Source organism: Panthera onca, chromosome D3 (genome assembly GCF_046562875.1).
Source record: "Panthera onca isolate mPanOnc1 chromosome D3, mPanOnc1 haplotype 2, whole genome shotgun sequence".
Lineage (NCBI taxonomy): Eukaryota > Metazoa > Chordata > Mammalia > Carnivora > Felidae > Panthera > Panthera onca.
The window spans coordinates 23,001,565-23,021,429 of NC_138350.1; the positions used below are offsets into that span (position 1 = coordinate 23,001,565).

Here is a 19,865-nt window from a genome sequence, read left to right on the forward strand (position 1 = left end):
TGGATGTTCTCAGCAGAGAGTCTTAAAAAATACTCCACATGTGAGAATATATCTATAGATAGATTTTCTGTCTAGCTACAAATCCAAATATGAACTTTAAAAAGCATGTAAGCAAGTTGTGTTCAACCAGTGTAACACTTCGAAGGCTGACTTCAATTTAGAGGAAGTTGTGTATCGTGGCCTTGTAGCATATATAGTGATCACAAGCATAGGATCTGAACCTTATTGTCCTGTGTATAAAGTGAGACTACTACCATTTCCTACTTCACAGTAAGGCTGTTGTAAGGATTAAATGAATTAATACATATATGCTATTTAAAACCGTTCCAGGAATGTAGTAAACGCTAAATAAATGTTTGGTGTGTTTTTTGCTGTTGCCGTTATTACTACCATCTTTCTTACTCCTCAGGGTAGTGGGAGGTCATTAAGTGTTGGATACAGATTGATATCATTGATTTTGATGCCCTGCACAAAGTTGTAGATTAAACAGTTTATGTGACCTTAGAGCAGAAAGTATTCTGCCAATTAAGTTATCTCTTAGCTCCAACTCTATCTTGTTTTTTCTGCTTTGTGAACCTGGGGCCTGGGACTCGCAAGCCACATTTCTGCATGGCCTGCCGCTCCCTGTGGCTGGCAGATTGGGGGCAGTAAAGGGCTGGAAGGGCAGGCAGGCAGGGACTGGTCTTTCTTCTTTGCTTCCTGTGGCCTTCCTCTCTGCTGTTTTTGTGAGTGACACCCTAACAACACTTCTTCATCCTGGCAGCAGCAGGACCTGCCTGTAGCTGTGACTGGATGCTGTTTGTAGTTTTTCCAACACTTGAGGACTGGTTTCATCAAGCTTTCTTCAGAGACCGCTTGCACCAGCAGCTAATGCTCCTCTTTAGAGGTCTGGGTGCCAGGCCCATGGTTTCTCTCCTTGGAATTCAGAGACACCTGCCCCAGCCGAGCAGCGCCTTCTCCTCAGAAGTCTGACTTTAAGTGCCCTGGACCCCTCCTCTAAGCTTTTGTTAGCAGATCCCTGGGCGTGATACCTGCTTTCTGCAGTTGCTACTTCTGTGATTCCTTAGAGTTCTCTTTTTGCCCCTTCAGCCATTTACCTAGAAACTTCCTACTCATTAACAAATCTTATATTAAGTTCTGTCTTTAAAAAAAAATTTTTTTTTAACGTTTATTTATTTTTGAGACAGAGAGAGACAGAGCATGAATGGGGGAGGGGCAGAGAGAGAGGGAGACACAGAATCGGAAGCAGGCTCCAGGCTCTGAGCCATCAGCCCAGAGCCCGACGCGGGGCTCGAACTCACGGACCGCGAGATGACCTCCACATGAACTATCTTCAATTGCTAAGTTAATGAATGCAGTCTTAGTATTCATTAGTGACAATATTGTTACAGTCTTAGTATCATCATTTCCTGTTCTTCACCTAAAGATTTACTGGTCCACTGGGGATGATTGAAGTGACAAATTTGTGATAACTTGTTTTCTTGAGAAAACACTCCACAGTGAGGGAAGGGAAAGGAAATACTAGGGAGACTTTTTTAGCAGCCTCTCAGTTCTGGGAAGGCATAAGCTGGCTTAGGTGTACATAGTCCTTAATTAAGGATTTACTAGATTGCTACTTTTCAGCCCTTACAAATTACTGAGGGCACTTGGGCTTTTTTTTTTTTTTTAATTTATATCCAAATTAGCATATAGTGCAACAGTGATTTCAGGAGTAGATTCCTTAGTGCCCCTTACACATTTAGCCCACCCCCCCCACACCCCCTCCAGTAACCCTCTGTTCTCCATATTTATGAGTCTCTTCTCTTTTGTCCCCCTCCCTGTTTTTATATTATTTTTGTTTCCCTTCCCTTATGTTCATCTGTTTTGTCTCTTAAAGCCCTCATATGAGTGAAGTCATATGATATTTGTCTTTCTCTAATTTCGCTTAGCATAACACCCTCCAGTTCCATCCATGTAGTTGCAAAGAGGGCACTTGGGCTTTTAAATGGGGAAGTGGTGGGAGAGCTATACCTTATCAAATAGAAATGAACAGGCCCAACCAGCCCTTTTATAATGTACTCGTTCCTTTTCTTCTCCTCTCCCTTGCTCTTTCTCCCAAGTGAAAAGGAAATGTTGCAGGGACAGAAGTTCAGCACACAACTGTCTTAAACCACACATGCTATAAGAAGCATACAAAAGATGTGAGAGTTGGGTATACTGTCTGAAGGCAGAACACTTAATATGTTGTTGAGGGCAGAAAACTCAGACCAGTGTGTGGAAATTAATCAGGAGGCAGATTTAGGCTAATGAAAGTGTAACTGAACCAACATGGGTATCCTCCTTGGTGGGTCATAGAAACTATACCAGGTGAGTTGTTGCACAAAGTTTATTTGCAGCAAATAAGGAGATTACGGGAAATAGCTTCCAGAGCTGTGACTCCCAGAATGAGAGAGAAAGAGAGAGAAGGGGCTGGCAGGGGGGAGAGAGAATGGGTACCTTTTGTTTAGGATTAGGATGAATATTTAGAAGGGAAGCCTTGTCATCCTATGTAGAGGTGGGAATAAGGTCCCACATGCGCCTTAAGGAAACATGCCTATACTTACATTGTATGTTATGTAAATGAGGCTTGTGCTCCTCTTTGGATGGGGATTTTAGTATAATGAGCTAAGGGTAATTGCCATTCATTCCAGGGGTCACTCGATGGCCCATCTCTGCAGGCGAACGTCAGGGGTTTAGTTCAAGCGGTCGAGGTCTGGAGGTCTAGGTGGTCTGAGCCGGTGGGAGGTCTTGTCAGGACAGTTGCTGTCACCTGAGGGGTGGTTTTGGGTTTCCTTCCCCTGAGTTAAGAGGTAAGCTGGAAAGAAGGAAAGAAGAGCTCAAGAAAAAACCGTAAGACAAAGGTTAGTGAGTACAAGCAGGTGGGCAGTAAAGATCAGGTCTTGGGATCTGGCTGGTGACAAAAGAAAAAAACCTTTCTAGACAGCAAAGAATAGGAGGTTGTATTTTCTGATGAGGGCTTGGGACAGGGTGTACCCTGAGGGCATATTCATACAATAGGGATCAAATGGGCAAATGGTAAAGATGCTGTCAATTTCCTTTTTGCAGTATTGTGATGTTTAACCTGGTGTCTTATCTGATTGAAGGACCATCCTATTGGCTGACAGCATTTTCTGAGGAAATATTTGTCTATTTCAGTTCTGGAACAAATGATAATCTCAAAGTTGTGCAATTAAATCATGGCTTAGAAGATTTTGATATGAAAAATTTCTAAGCAGACATCCACATAAACCATAGAACAAAATCTCAAGTGTTTCTATAAACTTTCAGTTCTGTGTAACATAACTCCCCTTTGAATTCTCCAGGTCAGATTACTACGAAATATTCCCTTAAGTAACTAACTAAATAAACCAAGATTACTGAGGTTTTTTTACATTTTAAATGACGTCTGGTAAAAACAATTGAATAGTTGATATCAATGGTGAGATTTTGCAGTGGTGGGGGTTCGAAGCTGACGGCCAATAAAGAATTCTTGAAGACGTCTTTGGTTGAAAAAGGTGATTTTATTAAAGCACAGGGACAGGACCTGTGGGCAGGAAGAGCTGCACTAGGGGTGTGAAGAGTGACTGATTATATATGATGGATTTGGGGAAGTAGAGGCAAAAGGGAGGCCTCCAGGAGGACTTCCGTATGCTAAAGAGGACTCCTGAGTTACTGAGGGCTTGCTATTGTCAAGCTATTTTTTCTCTAATGAGGGATTAACATTAGGACAGTAGGGGGTTCCTGGAGAAATGTTATACTCTGTATTTATCTCAAGTATTTGTCAACGGGCTGCAGGTTATAAAAAATTTAATTTTACCTGCCATTTCCTCCTTGCCTTTGTTCCCCACATCACTATGGAGGGAGGGTGATATTAAGGGCTTCTAAGAAACTGAGTCTATAGGTTTCTGGAAATGAAGCTATTGATAAGATTGCCTTTTTCTTGCAATTTACTAAGGTATTGGTAAACTGATGGAGACTCATGTTCTGTATGACTGTGATCTCTATCAGTTAACCATTTGTTTCCTTTCCTTTGTTCTTGGGCTGCCGGGAGTGCCTGAGGAATATCACACATATCCCACCTGGGGGTGGGGGGTGGGGGTTGTTGGCTTGTGCTTTGCCCTCAGCTTGCCTTATGTTCCTCATCATCAAGCTATTTCTGGTGACAATTAGCAGAATTGATTAGGCATCATAGCCTTTTATTCTCCGTAGCCAGGAAACTCCCAGCAGTTCACTGTTTTGTGGACTCCAAGTGAAAGACGACTTAACTTCCGTTTTGACCTCAAACTTTCTAATTGATTAAGTTATTTGCAGCTGCATCTCTTAACTCAGGCAAAAGACCCTGAGCAAAGTATCCACTGGGGGAGGGGGGATGAAAATGATATGCCCCGATTCGAGAGACACCCCCCCCCCCCCCCCCCCCCCGAAAACAAACCACCAGAGTCCAGAGCCAAAGCCAAGCGGCAAGGGTCGTTTATTGCAGGTTCGAACCCGGTCCTCCGCGCACTCGTTGCCGGTGAGGCAAGAGGCCCCGAGCAAGGATCTTACAGCTTCTTTTATAGACAGGCACAAACAAGTTAGGGATTTTTTTGAGGTTACAGAGTTGTTATAGGTTGACATTTAAATTTGAACGCTCAGCAGAACTTGATTGGTTCCCGCCTTTATTTCAAACCATTCACCAGAACTTGATTGGTTCCCGCCTTTATGCGCCCTGGCTGGTTTCGGGAACGGCGGGGGAAGGGAAAGATCTTTTCTTTGCAGTTGTGAGTACACCTGGTAATTTTTCTCTTAGCCTCTCAAAAACTACCCCCTCAAGCAATAAGGACTGCTCTCAACCAGCAAGACCCCTCCTGATGGACATCCTTATAGTGGCCTGACCTTTACTGCCCACCTGCACACATCACCGACTTTTGTCCCACATTTTCCTTATATAAACCTGCAAGTATTTTTGGCACTTTGGAGACAGCCTTTGAGACTCTAGTCCCCCGTCTTCCCGGTGTTGGCCTCACTGGAATAAATTCCTCATTTGATTCACCACTGTTGTCTCTCCGGCTTTGGATTTTGGCAGCTGCGAGAGGCGAAACCTGGTCTGCGTGGGACACCTGGAGTCAGGTGTACTTTCATCCCAGCACCCCGGCTGCACAAGGGAGGTCCATGGTTCAGTTCACAGGTACACCAAGAATTACCTGTAGACTGAGTAAACAAAATAACTTGTTTACGTGCATGCTTCTTTCCCCCCAAATTTGTATAGATACTGTTTGATTCATAAAATATACATTTATTTAAAGACAGTACTGAATTCAGAGTAGCCTTTGCTGTTTGTGTTTCTCAATTAGCTGTCTTAAAATGTACAGCTAAGAAATCAGAAAAAGGTTTTGATGTCTGAAAGGAGTCAAGAGAGGAGAAAGTATTGGCAATGATTGATCCAGATCAGATGGTGACAAACTTTTAAAAAGGGTCTGACAGTAGATACTTAAGGTTTTATGGGCTGCAGTCTTTGTTGTGATAGTAAAGTCTGCCATTGTAACACAAAAGCAGACTTAAACAATGTATAAATAAATGGAGGTGGCTACGTTCCAATAAAACTTTATTTCCAAGAACAGGCAGTTGAAGTTTTCTGAGCCCTGATCTAGATTTTGTGAAAGTGACTTCAAATTCTCAAAATTAACTTTAAAACAATGGAAGTGGGGGCCGCCTGGGTAGCTCAGTTGGTTAAGTGGCCGACTTCAGCTCAGGTCATGATCTTGCGGTTCGTGAGCTCAAGCCCCTCGTGGGGCTCTGTGCTGACAGCTTGGAGCCTGGATCCTGCTTCGGATTCTGTGTCTCCCTCTCTCTCTGCCTGCCGCACACCCTCTCACACTCTGTCGATCTCTCAAAATAAATAAACGTTAAAAAAAAAAAAAGATGGAAGTGGACGAGGGGTTAGACTCTAATCATTTTTTATACCTTACACAACACTTGTTGATGAGGTGGACAAAGTCAAAAGAAATAGAAAAATTCAATTTCCTTATAATTTGCAGCCCATTGACAAATACCTGAAATGGGCAGAGTAGGACATTCCTCAAGGAATTCACAACTGCCTTAATGTTAATGCTTTGCTAGAGGCAAAAAACAACATTAGCTTGACAATAGCCAGACCTCCAGGATCCTACAAGTATTCTTTAACAGATGAAAATTCCTTTAGAAACTTCCTTTATGTCCTACCCCTCCCCCCATTAGAAGTATGTAATCCATCTCTCCTCACAGAGGAGCTTCTCCTGCCCATGGGTCCTGTCCCCATGCTTTAATAAAAATACCTTTTTGCACCACATATGTCTCAAGAATTCTTTCTTGGCTGTTTACCCCTGGCTTACATCACATCAGGGTGATCAGGGACCTTTCCTGCCAACCATGACCCTTACATTGGATTAAAATATCCACTTTGTAAGTCTACTGGTAAGTGTCAAGTTTAGAATCCTGTATTTCTATCCTTTGACCTTCGTTTTATTCTCCTCTCGTTGATGTTGAATACACAGAGATTTATATTTTCATCAATTATGCATTCCTAGGTTCTGGATTGAGTCTGTTCATTTGCAGCATTCTTTCCTTCTAATTATCTCATGGTGGGCTTTTTTTGGTCATATTTATTTCAATAAAAGGTAGTTCCTTTTCCTTGATTCTAGTGCACTTCACTTTGGGACTTTCTGGTAAAATAGTGAAAGACTTGAAATGGATTTGGAAAAAGATTACTAGGTGCCTTCGGTTGAGTAGGTTGCCTGGAATGTGTGTACCTTTCTGGATTATCTGATTCTATGAAGTTTTCACCTTTCATGGTCTTTGAACTGCTTTATACTTCTGTTCATTGTCCAAACTGATAGCAATGCAAATTATTCTTGTCCATAGATATGCAAATGATTATTTCCAGGTGGAGGGGCAATTGATTTCACTTTCTTCCTCTGGAAAGGCCAGTTTGCATCTATTTGCAGAGAAATTTATTTCAGCATTTTTGATTACCTATACATGGGGGGTACTTTGAACATTTTACTGGGTTACTCATTAATTAATGAGTTAAGTAAAGTCTTTGAAGTGTGTTCATTTCGTATTTGTATGAGAGTCGTAGTTTTACTTTTACAAGAATGGATATTATAACAGGAACAAAGGCTACTTAGTGGTTTTTATTCACTAGTTCACCTGTCATAAAATGCATTTCAAAAAGAACATGAAAGTACTAGTAAGCTCAGAGATAAATAACACCCTCAGGAATTTTATTATTTGTCGTAATTGCTGAAAAATGGTGTGAAAATTGCTGAAAATTTAAGGGCATGATATAACGTAAATTATGCTTATATGTTAGTTTAAGTTGCATGTATTTGTAACTTGGTTGAATTTGACATTTTAATAACTAACTTTGACATGTGTGTTTTGAGTATCTGTTGTTAGGATGGGCTGGAGCGGGCAAATGCTGACCCCCCAGGCATGGGATGGCTTTGCTATTTTCCACATTAGTCTTAAAAGAAGGGGCTTGGCTGTTTACCTAATAAAATGGTATCAACTTATTTATAATCGTCTGAAGTTAATAGAACAGTGTAGAAACACAAAGTTATGAATATCAGATTTATGTTTGTTAAAAAACAAAATTCATCTGAGTAGATGTGAAGATCTAATGGCTTTATTCAGTGATTCTTGAATCAGGCAGATTCTGACTAGCAAGTAGAAAGGAGCTCTGGGGAGACACCGAATGGAGGGCTTTTATAGGCAGAAGGGGTCAGAAAAAGGAAGTTTCTAACAAAGAGTGGATTGTTTCAGGCAAGGTCACCTTCCTTTGGGGGAAGGGTGGGGGTGGAGGGCTGTCATGCAAATTATCTCACTAGTGCTGATCAGGTAATTCCAGACTGAGTTGTTACAGGTTACATCCCTGAGAGAGGTTGAAACTACAATTAGGTTAGATATTAGGTCTTGATTTGCTGTCATGGGGCAAGTGAACTCCATTTTGGGCCTGTTATTCCTTTTTTGAGGGGGGAGGATGCAGGCAGGGAAGGGACAGAGAGGGAGGGAATCCCAAGCAGCCTCCTTGCTGCCAGTGCCAGCTTAGAGCCCGATGCCGAGCTGGAACTCATGAACTGCAAAATGATGACCTTGAGCTGAAATCAAGAGTCGACACTTAACCAGCTGAGCCACCCAGGCACGCCTAATCATCCCTTTTGATCAGACTCTCACATTAACTGAGAGACATGATAAAAATTTAAATCATTAATGTCACTCCCATCTATTGCTCTGAAGTTCTTGAAGTTTTTGTGGATCCTTTGTGTGGTGTTCATGACATTTGTTGCTTAATCTCATATTCACAGGGCACAACTTCAGGTTCACATTTTTTTAAAGTGGGTCATTCTCTTTGTTCCTTTTCTGATGTTCCAGTCTTAGGAAGATCATTTGCTTGGTGGTAAGTGTGAGCAAAGGCGTTTAAAGCCTTTGAGAGAATACAGCATGTTAGGGAGACTGCTATGACTATGATAAGCAGGATAATTCCCAACATCTGGAGTTCACTTACCGTGGTCCCTAAGACCCAAACAAATCAAAATCAGGTAGGTCAAAGAAAGACCTCATTGGAGGGGTCACTTGAAATTTTTTTTTTTTTTTTTTAGTATTTATTTTTGATAGAGAATGAGAGAGTGTGATCAGGAAAGGGGCAGAGAGAGAGACAGAGGGAGACACAGAATCCAAAGCAGGCTACAGGTTCCCAGCTGTTAGCACAGAGCCTGATGAGGGGCTCGAACTCACGTACCTCAAGATCATGACCTGAGCCAAAGTTGGATCTTAACCAACTGAGCCACCCAGGCGCCCTGAAGGAGTCACCTTTTCAAGCCAAGTGGCTTGCTCAGTAATCTTATGTACCTGAGTTTCAGCTTCCCCGTGGGTGTTAATCCAGGTGCAGCAGGTGGTGTTGGCCAGGGAAGTAGGGCCCTGCCAAAGGAAGCAAATCTAGAATCATGAGTGCCTCCTGGTAATTCCCATTTCAGTCCGTGGTTCAGTACTGGAAAGGTGACAGCCGTGGAAGCCAGTGAAATTTTAAGGGTTTGTAGACCACACGTGCCTTTTTATTCTGGTTATCCTTGCCTATGTTCCTTTCTTTGTATAGAGCTTGTACATAAAGTTCCCCAAGTTTGGGGTTGTTAACCAGAGACAGGAAAAAGACCAGAGTGGGGTGGGGGGGAGTGTCTCTAGCATCATGGATAGATCAGAGCTCTTGATGAAAAATCCAGCAGTTGAAAGTTTGTTACTCTTAACAATGGTCTGGGATACATGAATGATGGCATTGTGTTTCCAGGCCAGTGCTGAGTAAAGGAAAGAAAGAAGAGGATTTCATGTTTAGTTAAAGTATGTAGTCTTTTTTTTTTTTTTTTTAATGTTTTTATTTATTTTTGAAGGAGAGAGAGACAGAGCATGAGGGGGGAGGAGCAGAGTGAGAGGGAGACATAGAATTTGAAGCAGGCTCCAGGCTGTCAGCACAGAGCCTGATGCGGGGCTTGAACTCACGAACTGTGAGATCATGACCTGAGCTGAAGTCGGATACTTAACTGACTGAGCCACCCCGGCGCCCGGGAGAGTATGTAGTCTTGATGTGTGGCATTGGGAGCAGTTTATCTTGAGGTCAGTTCCTGCTCTTTTTAGTTAATTTGATTTTGAGGTGTCCAGCTGGTGTATAGGACCAGATGTCAGGTGGAAACTTACTCAGCTGTGAGGTATATACCCAAGATTCAAGGATATATCCCAGAGACCCGAGTCTCTGAGGTTTGGCTGCCGACTGGGTAGTGAGGAAACCCTGGTATAGTCCTTTCCAGGGAGATTTGTGGGAAGTCTTTGTTCTTAAGGAGACTAAATTAGAAGGTGGGAGAAAACTGGAAATGTTAATTTGGAGAGTTGTAGACAGATATTTGAGGAAACTTAGAATTCAGGATCTAATCCAGTCACATGTATATAACGAAACCTCAAAGGCAATTGACAGGATTAGAGGCTAATATAGGTAAAGGTACACAAACATAATTTTTCTCTCTACAGTTACCCCCATTTTTTTCTTCTACAAAAGATGATTATAGTAAAACTAATTTGTTTGCATCTAACTTGGCTTGATTACTTACATAAATGTAGCAAGAATAGTGATGGACCATATAAGCTCTTTTTAAGGCTGTTTGGCTGAAACTTTTTATCTCGGGTGGGATTCTTTTTTTTTTTTTTTTTTTTTAAATTTTTTTTCACGTTTTATTTATTTTTGAGACAGAGAGAGACAGAGCATGAACAGGGGAGGGTCAGCGAGAGGGAGACACAGAATCTGAAACAGGCTCCAGGCTCTGAGCGGTCAGCACAGAGCCCGACGCGGGGCTCGAACTCACGGACCGCGAGATCATGACCTGAGCCGAAGTCGGACGCTTAACCGACTGAGCCACCCAGGCGCCCCTCGGGTGGGATTCTTAAAAGCCTCTGAGGCTAGGAAGCCAAGCCAAGCCAAGGACTGACCATCAGATTTTGCTTGCAGTACTTTTCCAGTCAAAGCCTTGGCAACGTTTCCAATTGTGTCCTGTTATATGGAGAACATATTCTTAATGAACTTATGTAAATAACTGGGGGCACCTGGGTGGCTTAGTCGGTTGAGCGCCTGACTTCAGCTCAGGTCATGATCTCACAGTTTGTGAGTTCTAGTCCCTTATCAAGCTCTGTGTTGGCAGCTCAGAGCCTGGAGCCTGCTTTTGATTCTGTGTCTCCCTCTCTGTCTCCTTCAAAAATAAATAAACATTAAAAGAAAAAAAAAAAAAAAACCCAGCTAAAGTGCTATGAAGATAATACCTCAGGAGTTTCTGAATTCTGGATGGATCAAATGGGGAGAAAAAGTAAGTCTTTTATCTTTGTTTACAATGGGGTACATTACCAAATTGTAAGTCATAGGTAGCTTAAGAGAAAAAGTATATTTAAAGCTGGGAAAAACCCAAAACATTAAAAAGCCAGCAATGTTTCAGACAAAAAGTCATACAAATTTATAATATTCCTCCTTAGTTAATTCAGTCCCATATAATTAGTACTTTTTTTGCTTGAATCCAGTTTAGTTTATGATTTTAAAGCTTTCAGAACTCTGTACTTGTCAAAATCCTATCCATGAATCTTCTCCTTTTTTTTATTAAGTTTATTTGAGACAGAGAGAGAGGAAGAGAGAGAGAGAGAGAGAGAGAGAGAATGCATGTGAGCAGGGGAGGGGCAGAGAGAGAAGGAGAGAGAAAGAATCACAAGCAGGCCCCATACTGTCAGTGCGGAGCCCCGATGCCTGGCTTGAACTTACAAACCATGAGGTCATAACCTGAACTGAAATCAAGAGTTGGACACCCAACGGACTGAGCCACCCAGGCACCCCTCCATTAATCTTCTTGACAATGAAACACTTTTGCAAAACATTTGAGTACAACAATAACTCTGTAAATGATAAAAGATTTTAAATCCCCATTGTTAAAGATCTGATGAGAGAGTTCGTTACAGTGGAAACAACAAGGAAATTTGGTTATTTCTGTGATACACAACATTTAAAAATAACTGGAATTATGACTGATAACATTATATACCAGGGCATATCAGATTTCTAAGAATTTCATACAATTTCGAGCATACTTATAAGGTATACATATACAAAGATAACAGAAAGAAAGCTTAGTATTATTTTTTGATAATGCTTCCAATATAATGTAACATCAAATAGCCCTAATTATTTTAACATTTCCTTTTTTAGAAGGAGAGAGAGAATAAATCTTTTGAGATATTCCAGAGACCCTCTGAAAAATCCCAAAGTTAAAAGAACTCCATTTAGGATTTGGTTTGGGGAAGTTTGTCAAAAATATCAAAGGTTTTAAAATACTTGGTCAGGGGGCGCCTGGGTGGCTTGGTCGGTTAAGCGTCTGACTTCGGCTCAGGTCACGATCTCACGGTCCGTGAGTTCGAGCCCCGCATCGGGCTCTGTGCTGACAGCTCAGAGCCTGGAGCCTGTTTCAGATTCTGTGTCTCCCTCTCTCTCTGCCCCTCCCCTGTTCATGCTCTGTCTCTCTCTGTCTCAAAAATAAATAAATGTTAAAAAAAAAAAACAAAATTTTAAAATACTTGGTCAGGTAGGTTGTTGTGAAACAACAGTTACCCATCTAAGCATAGTGACATAAAAGACTTGCAGGCAAATACAGAAAGTTACCTCATTGTAAAGAAACCCAACTAACAAAACCCAAAAAACCATAGCTCTTTTAACAGAGAGGATTTAGGGGCACCTGAGTGGCTCAGTTGATTAAGTGTCTGGCTTTGGCTCAGGTCATGATCCCATGGTTTGTGGGTTCGAGCCCCGCATCGTGCTCTGTGCTGACAGCACAGAGCCTGGAGCCTGATTCAGATTGTGTGTCTCCCTCTCTCTCTATTGCTCCCCCACTCGTGCTCTTTGCCTCTCTCTCAAAAATAAACATTTTTAAAAAATTAAAAAAAAATAGAGAAGATTCAGCTTTCTTGAGTAATTAAACACCTGATAAAGTCAACACAGGAAATTATTTTGCCAGGACACACAATCTTTGTTTTCTCTGAAGATTACGTTAAGAGGTGAAGAAAAATCTTTCATACTCTCTTAGCAAGAACAGACCAAGAGTCCAAGAAAACTTTGTCCTTTTAACAGAGAGACAGCCAAATTCTAATTTTGCACCAACTTACTTTTTATATTAAAGCTTATTTGCTTGGGGTGCCTGAGTGGCTCAGTCAGTTGGACATCCAATCTTGATTTCTCCTCAGGTCATGGTCCCAGGGTTGTGGGATTGAGTGCTGTGTTGGGCTCCACGCTGAGCGAGCATCTTGCTTAAGATTGTTACTCTCTCTCCCTCTGCCTCTCTCCCCCTCTTGTGCTCTGTCTCTGTCTCTGTCTCTCTCTCTCAAAGAAAAAAAATAAAAAATATATTAAAAAGTTCATTTGCTTAATTAAATTTATTCTAATCTTAGCCAGTCATAACCAGCTTAAAATTCTTTTCTGAAGATTCCTTTTCTGCAAAACTTAGTGGCTTTAATTGCATATGTTAAAATTTAAAGCCTTCAAAAAGCCTGAATTTTTACTGAAAATAGAGAAGTAAACAGTTATGAACTATTAGCATTTTGTGGGTTGAATGAAGTTCTTAACAGTTGGTTCAATATTCTGTGCGTTGTGTTTCAAATTATACTTTTTATAATTTCTAGAAAACATGCTTTCTCATAATGACTTTCTCAGTCTGACATAAAACATGTTTTGTTATTGATCTTCATTTATTAATTACCTCCTGTATTTTGTGTTATCTATCCATCTATCTTAAACTTCACAAGTAATTATAGTTAGAATAATAGTATTTATTTATATTTATTTATAACTATTATTATTTTTATTCCTTTCTTACTACATTTCTGTTTTCCTTCAATATTTCTTTTAGTGAAGGCCTATTGTTGATGCATTCCTTTGGTTTTGGTTTGTTTGTACAAATAGTTATTTTACCTTTTGAAAAATTGTGATACATTAGCATACCATAAAATTCACCATTTGAAAGCATACAATTCAGTGTTTTTTTAGTATATTCACAACCATCACCACTAATTCCAGAACATTTCCATCACCTTCAAAAAAAGCCCTCATTGGGTCACCCATTTTCCCCTACCTCTAGCCCCCTGGCAACAAGTAATTTGCTTTCTGTCTCAATGGGCATGCCTTTCATGGACATTTGATATAAACGGAATCATACAAAGCGTGGCCTTGTGTCTGGCTTCTTTCCCTTAACATAGTGTTTTAAAGATTCATCCATGTGCTCATGTGTGTCAGTAGTTTATTGCTTTTCATTGTTCCATTGTATGGCTATGCCACATTTTGTTTATTCATTCATCAGTTGATGGACATTTGAGTTGTTGGCTTTTATAAATAATGCTTCTGTAAATATTTGTGTACAAGTCGTATGGAACGCAACAATTCATTTGGGTAAATGCTTTGGAGTGGAATTGCTGGGTCATATGATAACTCCATGTTTAACTTTTTGAGGATGTGACAAACCGTTTTCCAGAGTAACTTTACCATTTAAAATTCTACCAGCATTGTATGATGGCTCCTGTTTCAACTTCATTTTTGAACAATATTTTCTCTGGGTATAGACTTTTAGATTAGCTATTTCATCTTCCCTCATTTCTGTTAAGCTTTGAAGATAATGTGTCTTTTCCTGTCCTCTATCTGTTTTAATATTTTCTCTTTGTTTTTGGTTTTTAGGAGTTTGACCATGATGTGTGTAGGTCTAGTTTTTTTGTTATTTTGGGGTTGAATGGAGTTCTTAACATTTGGTTCAGTATTCTATGCGTTGTGTTTCATCGGTTTTAGAAAATTCTTGGTCATGAGGTATTCAAATATTGCTTCTACTTCCTTCTCTTTCTTCTGAGATTTCACTGCAGGTGTGTTAGACTTCTTAGGCATGTTTCTTATTATGTCTCTTGTGTACCTATTTTCTCCCCCACCCCTTTCTTTTTGGGTGTATTTCATTTTGGGTATTTTCTATGGACTTTTCTTCCAGTTTATTAATCCTGCCATTTGTTATGTCACATCTTGTAAACCCATCCACAAAGTTGCTAATTTGAGGTATTATATAGTTTAGTTTTGGGATGTACATTGAATTCTTTATTATAAGGTCACTTCTCCAGTGAGATTTTGTCTTAACCTATTTTGTTTTTGAAATATACAACTAATACGTGTTATCCATATGGGACTTCGGTGTAAATTCAAAAAAGGTCCTACTCTCTAGGCATAAGAATAACTTGGTGAGTGGAGAATAACTTTGTAAGACTTAAAAAGTGGTAGCCCCTTTCCTGTAGGCCATGCAGCTCTGGGCCAGGGGACAAAGGCTGGTTTTGTATCTCCCTTTTGTCTTCTCATCCAGACATACTTAGAAAGTGAACAGATTCTACAACTATATATATATATATATACCGCTATGCTCTGTTTTCAGAGGTTTTTTTTTCATATTTTGAAAAAAGCTAATATATGCATATAGTAAAATATCAGATAGTATAAAGTGGAAATGTTGGGTACCTTCCTAATCCTTTCCAGTCCTGAAATAATTTTCTATTGAGGCAGTTACTCTACTGGTTTATGTATTGTTTCCGGCATAATTAGTCCATATATATTTAAGCATGTAACTGTGTGTATGTTTATGTATTATTTCCTCCCCCCACCCCTTTTTTCATGGGATATAACATATTCTGTATCGCTGTTCTGCAACTTGATTCTTTTCTGTTTTTCCATATCAGTATGTAAAACCTGCCTCATTCTTTTGGCTGGATTTGTAGTGTCAATTGTTGATCTGATTATTTTGATGTAATGAAAACTGTTTTTCTGTTGTCTAACATTTAGGTTATTTCTAACCTCATGCTAATACAAATGATGCTGTTGTGAATATCTTGCATATGTGACTTTGCTTACATAGGTAAATGTGTCTTCAGGATAAATGACCAGAAGTGGAAAAAATTTCTAGAATTCAAAGGATACGTACCTTTTGTAACTATTCCTTAGTTCTATAATGAAATCATATCATTTACCACTTCCATCAACAATGTATGAATGTAACTTTTTCTTTATTCCCCTTACTATGAAAATGTACTGATAATTTTTTTCCATTAGTATGAGAGAAGAAAAATAATATCTCAGGGTTTAATTTTCTTTTAAAATAACTGAAGTCATGGGGTGCCTGGCTGGCTCTGTTGGTTGAGCACATGACTCTTGATCTCAGGTTCGAGAGTTTAAGCTCCATGTTGGACCTGGAGCTTACTTTAAAAGAAAAAACAAAAAAACTGAAGTCACACATTAAAAAAAATGTGCTTAAAAGCCATGTGGATCTCCTTTCTTACTGCCTGTGCATATTCTTTGTCCATTGGATTTTTTATTTGTAGATTTTTATATAGTAAGAAAATTAGCTTTTTATTATATGTTGCAAAGAGTTTTAAAATTGATTTGTTACTCATATTTTCACTTTTTTTAAATTTATTTTTTCTTAGATATTTAAAGCTTTTATGTTGTCAGATTTATGTCTTTTATGTCTTTAGGTTGTGTTATAATTAGAAAGGCCTTCCTTAGCTTAGATGATAAAAAATTCTTCTATATTTCATTTTAATAATTTAATAGTTTATTTTAAACATTTAATTCTTTGATTCATGTATCATTTTTTGATATAAAGGATGATAAGTATTTTTCTGTATCATTTGAATGCTCAAAATTTATAACTGGTCTGGAACTATTACAGTTTAGTAATTGTACGTGGCTGAGTATTCTGAGCCTATTTCATTTATGTTATTGCCACTATCATTTCAAGATGAGTTTGTCAGAGGATCATTGAAAAATATCGACCATGTTAATATTTGTTGACATCCTTAAACTGTAAATACTGGAAATATATGAGAAAAGAAAGAATATTATAATCAGTTAATCTAACTAAATTAGTGATTCAGAAGTTTATTTTAGTTTAGTTTAGTTTATTTTTTTGAGAGAGAAAGAGCACAAGTGAGTGAGGGGCAGAGAGACAGAATCCCAGAAGGGATAGAGAGAGAGAGAGAGAGAGAGAGAGAGAGAGAGAGAGAGAAATAAGTGGGGTTCACCCAAAGTGGGATCATGTTTTTACCTGAAGTGGGGCTTGAGCTCACCTGATGAGAGACTTGAACTCACGAACTGTGAGATCATGACCTGAGCCAAAGTCAGATGCTTAACGACTGAGCCACCTAGGAGCCCTGAAATTTCATTTTATTTTTTAAAATCTCCATGGTACTATCCACTCTGTTTCTGAATTTAATATGGCCAGTTTTTCCAAGTACTGTATATATAATCTGAAATACATGCAGGGGCCTTTTTTCCCCCCTCTCTGTCATGCCAAGGTTATTAATAGCAGAGAAGATAAAGAGGAACTAGGTAGATTATATTCCTTTCTTTAACCATACACAAAATGCTATTTATTAGCCTCCTAAGGATAACACCATAACTAGCTTATTAGAAACAGGCATAGTTTGACAGTTTAGAAGCTTCTGTGGACACTTATTAGAGTGCTTTTTTCTTTTAAATTTATGGACACGTGGTGGTGGTGATTTAGTATTTATTTATAATCTAGTATTTATAATCTGTCTGCACTAGCACTTTTCCATGGTGTTTTACTTTGCTCTCAGAGGCTTTATTTAGTAGTTTATACCAGAGGGTTTTTGTTTGTTTGTTTTTTAAGTAGGCTCTACACCCAACATGGAGCTTGAACTCATGACTCTGAGATCAAGGGTCACATACTCTACCAACTGGGCCAGCTAGGCACTCTAGTTTATAACAGAGTTTTAGCAACTTCCTGTCTGGGAACATACTCTACCAAAAAGATCCTTTGATCTCATATGTATGGTATCTCCTGTCTGAGATTCACAGTATGTAAAATAAAAGCTCTGAGGTCTTCCACTAAAGCAGAAACTCGTTTTCCTTGTTCCTCCAAGTATCCTGAGGACCTAGGGTTCTTAGGGGTGCATAATTTGGGAAATGTTACTTTATATTACTGTATATGGAGGTAGTGGAATGCAGAACTTTTCTTAATTTGATTCTTATTTGTGTTGGCATTGAACCAAATTATTACTCTGAGAAGTAGGGAGGGGATGCTCTAATAGTAGGATCATGTCTTTTTCACTTTTAAGCTACATTTGAAGCTAACCATTTTACTGTTAAAGGCTGTTATTTATATTTTTATGTCATACCCTTGAGTTTTCAAATATAGAATTGGTTTTCATAACTTATGGCTAGTACTGCCCTTATTTTGGACTCCTGATGACTATATTTTCCAAAATGAAATCAGTTTTATACATTGTCAGTATCTCAATACATTGGTTTGATGATGTGGATAAAAAAATTAAGAATCAAGCCTCTTTAAAGGAAAATCCTTGTTTGGTAAATGTTACATAGTCCGTTAATTTTCAAACAGTATGTTTCATGATCATAATTTAAAACAGCAACAACAGACTAACCAGAATACAATCTTGGTTTGTCACTTCCAGTATGAGGAAGTTGAGAGATATAACTTGAACACTGATATTGGACATTTCTAGAATATATTTTATTATTCTTATTTTTTTAATTTTATTTTATTTTGAGAGAGAGAATGCACAGAGAGAGAGAGGGAGAGAGAATCACAAGCAGGCTCTGCATTGCCAGCACAGAGCCCAATACAGGGCTCGAATTCTCGAACTGTGAGATCAGGACCTGAGCCGGAAACCAAGAGTCGGACACACAACTAACTGAGCCACCCAGGCGCCCCAAGAATATTTTTAATGTTTCAAATTGTCATGGAAATCTAGTTCATGATATTCCTGTAAACAGGAAAAATAGTAATTGTCTGTGTGAAGATTAGCTCTGCTTTTTTCCTCCTTTCTGTGGAATTTGTCCTTTGTCCTCTGTGAAGAGTCTGGTACTTTTTAAGTATTGGTTGTGTTACATCTCAGATCTGTCCTCTTTTTTTTTTTTTTTTTAAGATTTATTTATTTAAGTAATCTCTATACCCAACATGGGACTCGAACTCATAACCCTGAGATTAAGAGTCACATGCTCTACCACTTGAGCCAGCCAGGCACCCCTGTGTTCTTTTGAATGGAGGGACTTAGTCTTAAAGAAAGACATGAGGAAGAAAATTATACTTTACACTTTTTGTTTTAATTGTACTCAGGGCAAGTCTGCTTAGAATTGCAAACTGTCTCTCTGGAAACTGATGTCTTAAGTTTCTTCTCTTGGCACTCTGATGCAGTTCCTAATTTTCCTATTTTAAAAATAAGTAACGTTTGACTCATTCACCACTCCCTTTGGTTTTAAGGTCAGTGTTATTAAGTCATAGGAAACTTAATGATTTGGAAGAAATCAACATAAAAAACGGGTCTTAAATTGCCAAGATACAGTTTACGGCAGGTATTTTGTTTTTCTTTTTGGTGATTTACAAAAACTGGTGTTTGTCTTTGAAATTCCATGGTAGAAGCCCAATTACCAAATTTGTCAGTCTAAAAGATTCATTGATACATTAAAATTTATGTTTTTAAATTTTTTAAATTTTTAAATTTTAGAACTCACATATACTTACTGTATAACATTTGGATAAGAAAGGTAACTCTGGGGTGCCTGGGTGGCTCAGTTGGTTGAGTGCCTGACTTCGGCTCAGGTCATGATCTCGCGGTCTGTGAGTTCAAGCCCCGCGTCGGGCTCTGTGCTGACAGCTCAGAGCCTGGATCCTCTTTCAGATCCTGTGTCTCCTTCTCTGTCTGCCCCCACCCCTCCTCTCTCTCTCTCTCTCTCTCTCTCTCTCTCTCTCTCTCAAAAATAAATAAACATTAAAAAAATAAAAAAAGATAACCCATAATTTTATATCCAGAGATAACTTAGCATAGTTATTATTTTGATCATTTATTTCATTTTCTGAGTGCAACTATCTTAATATAGTTTAGATCATGTTCTCTGTATTGACTTGTATTTGTATTTTTTCCCTTAATATAAATAACTTTATGCACGTGTGTATGTAATCTCTACACCCAACATGTGGCTTTAACTCAGGTCCCAAGATCAAGAGTCTCATGCTCTACTGAGTGAGCCAGCCAGGCACCCTCACTTAGTAGAACTGTAAATTGCCAGGAAAAAGTCTAAGTATTCTTTTGCATTCACTCATTCATTCATTCATTCATTCATTTATTCAGTCATTCTGTCAATCCAAAAAGTATGAATATAAATATGCATGTTTTTTAAAGTTTGTTTTGAGAGAGAGAGGCAGAGAGAGAGGGAGAGAGAGAATTCCAAGCAAGTTCCTCCGTGAGTGCAGAGCCTGATG

At 39.1% G+C, this 19,865-nt stretch overlaps 1 protein-coding gene across 3 annotated transcripts in view; it reads left to right on the forward strand.

Annotated features, from left to right (window-relative positions):
- Positions 1 to 19,865, forward strand: part of TTC28 (tetratricopeptide repeat domain 28) — a 630,964-nt gene that overhangs the window by 18,387 nt on the left and 592,712 nt on the right. The gene's annotated exons all lie outside the window — the stretch shown is intronic.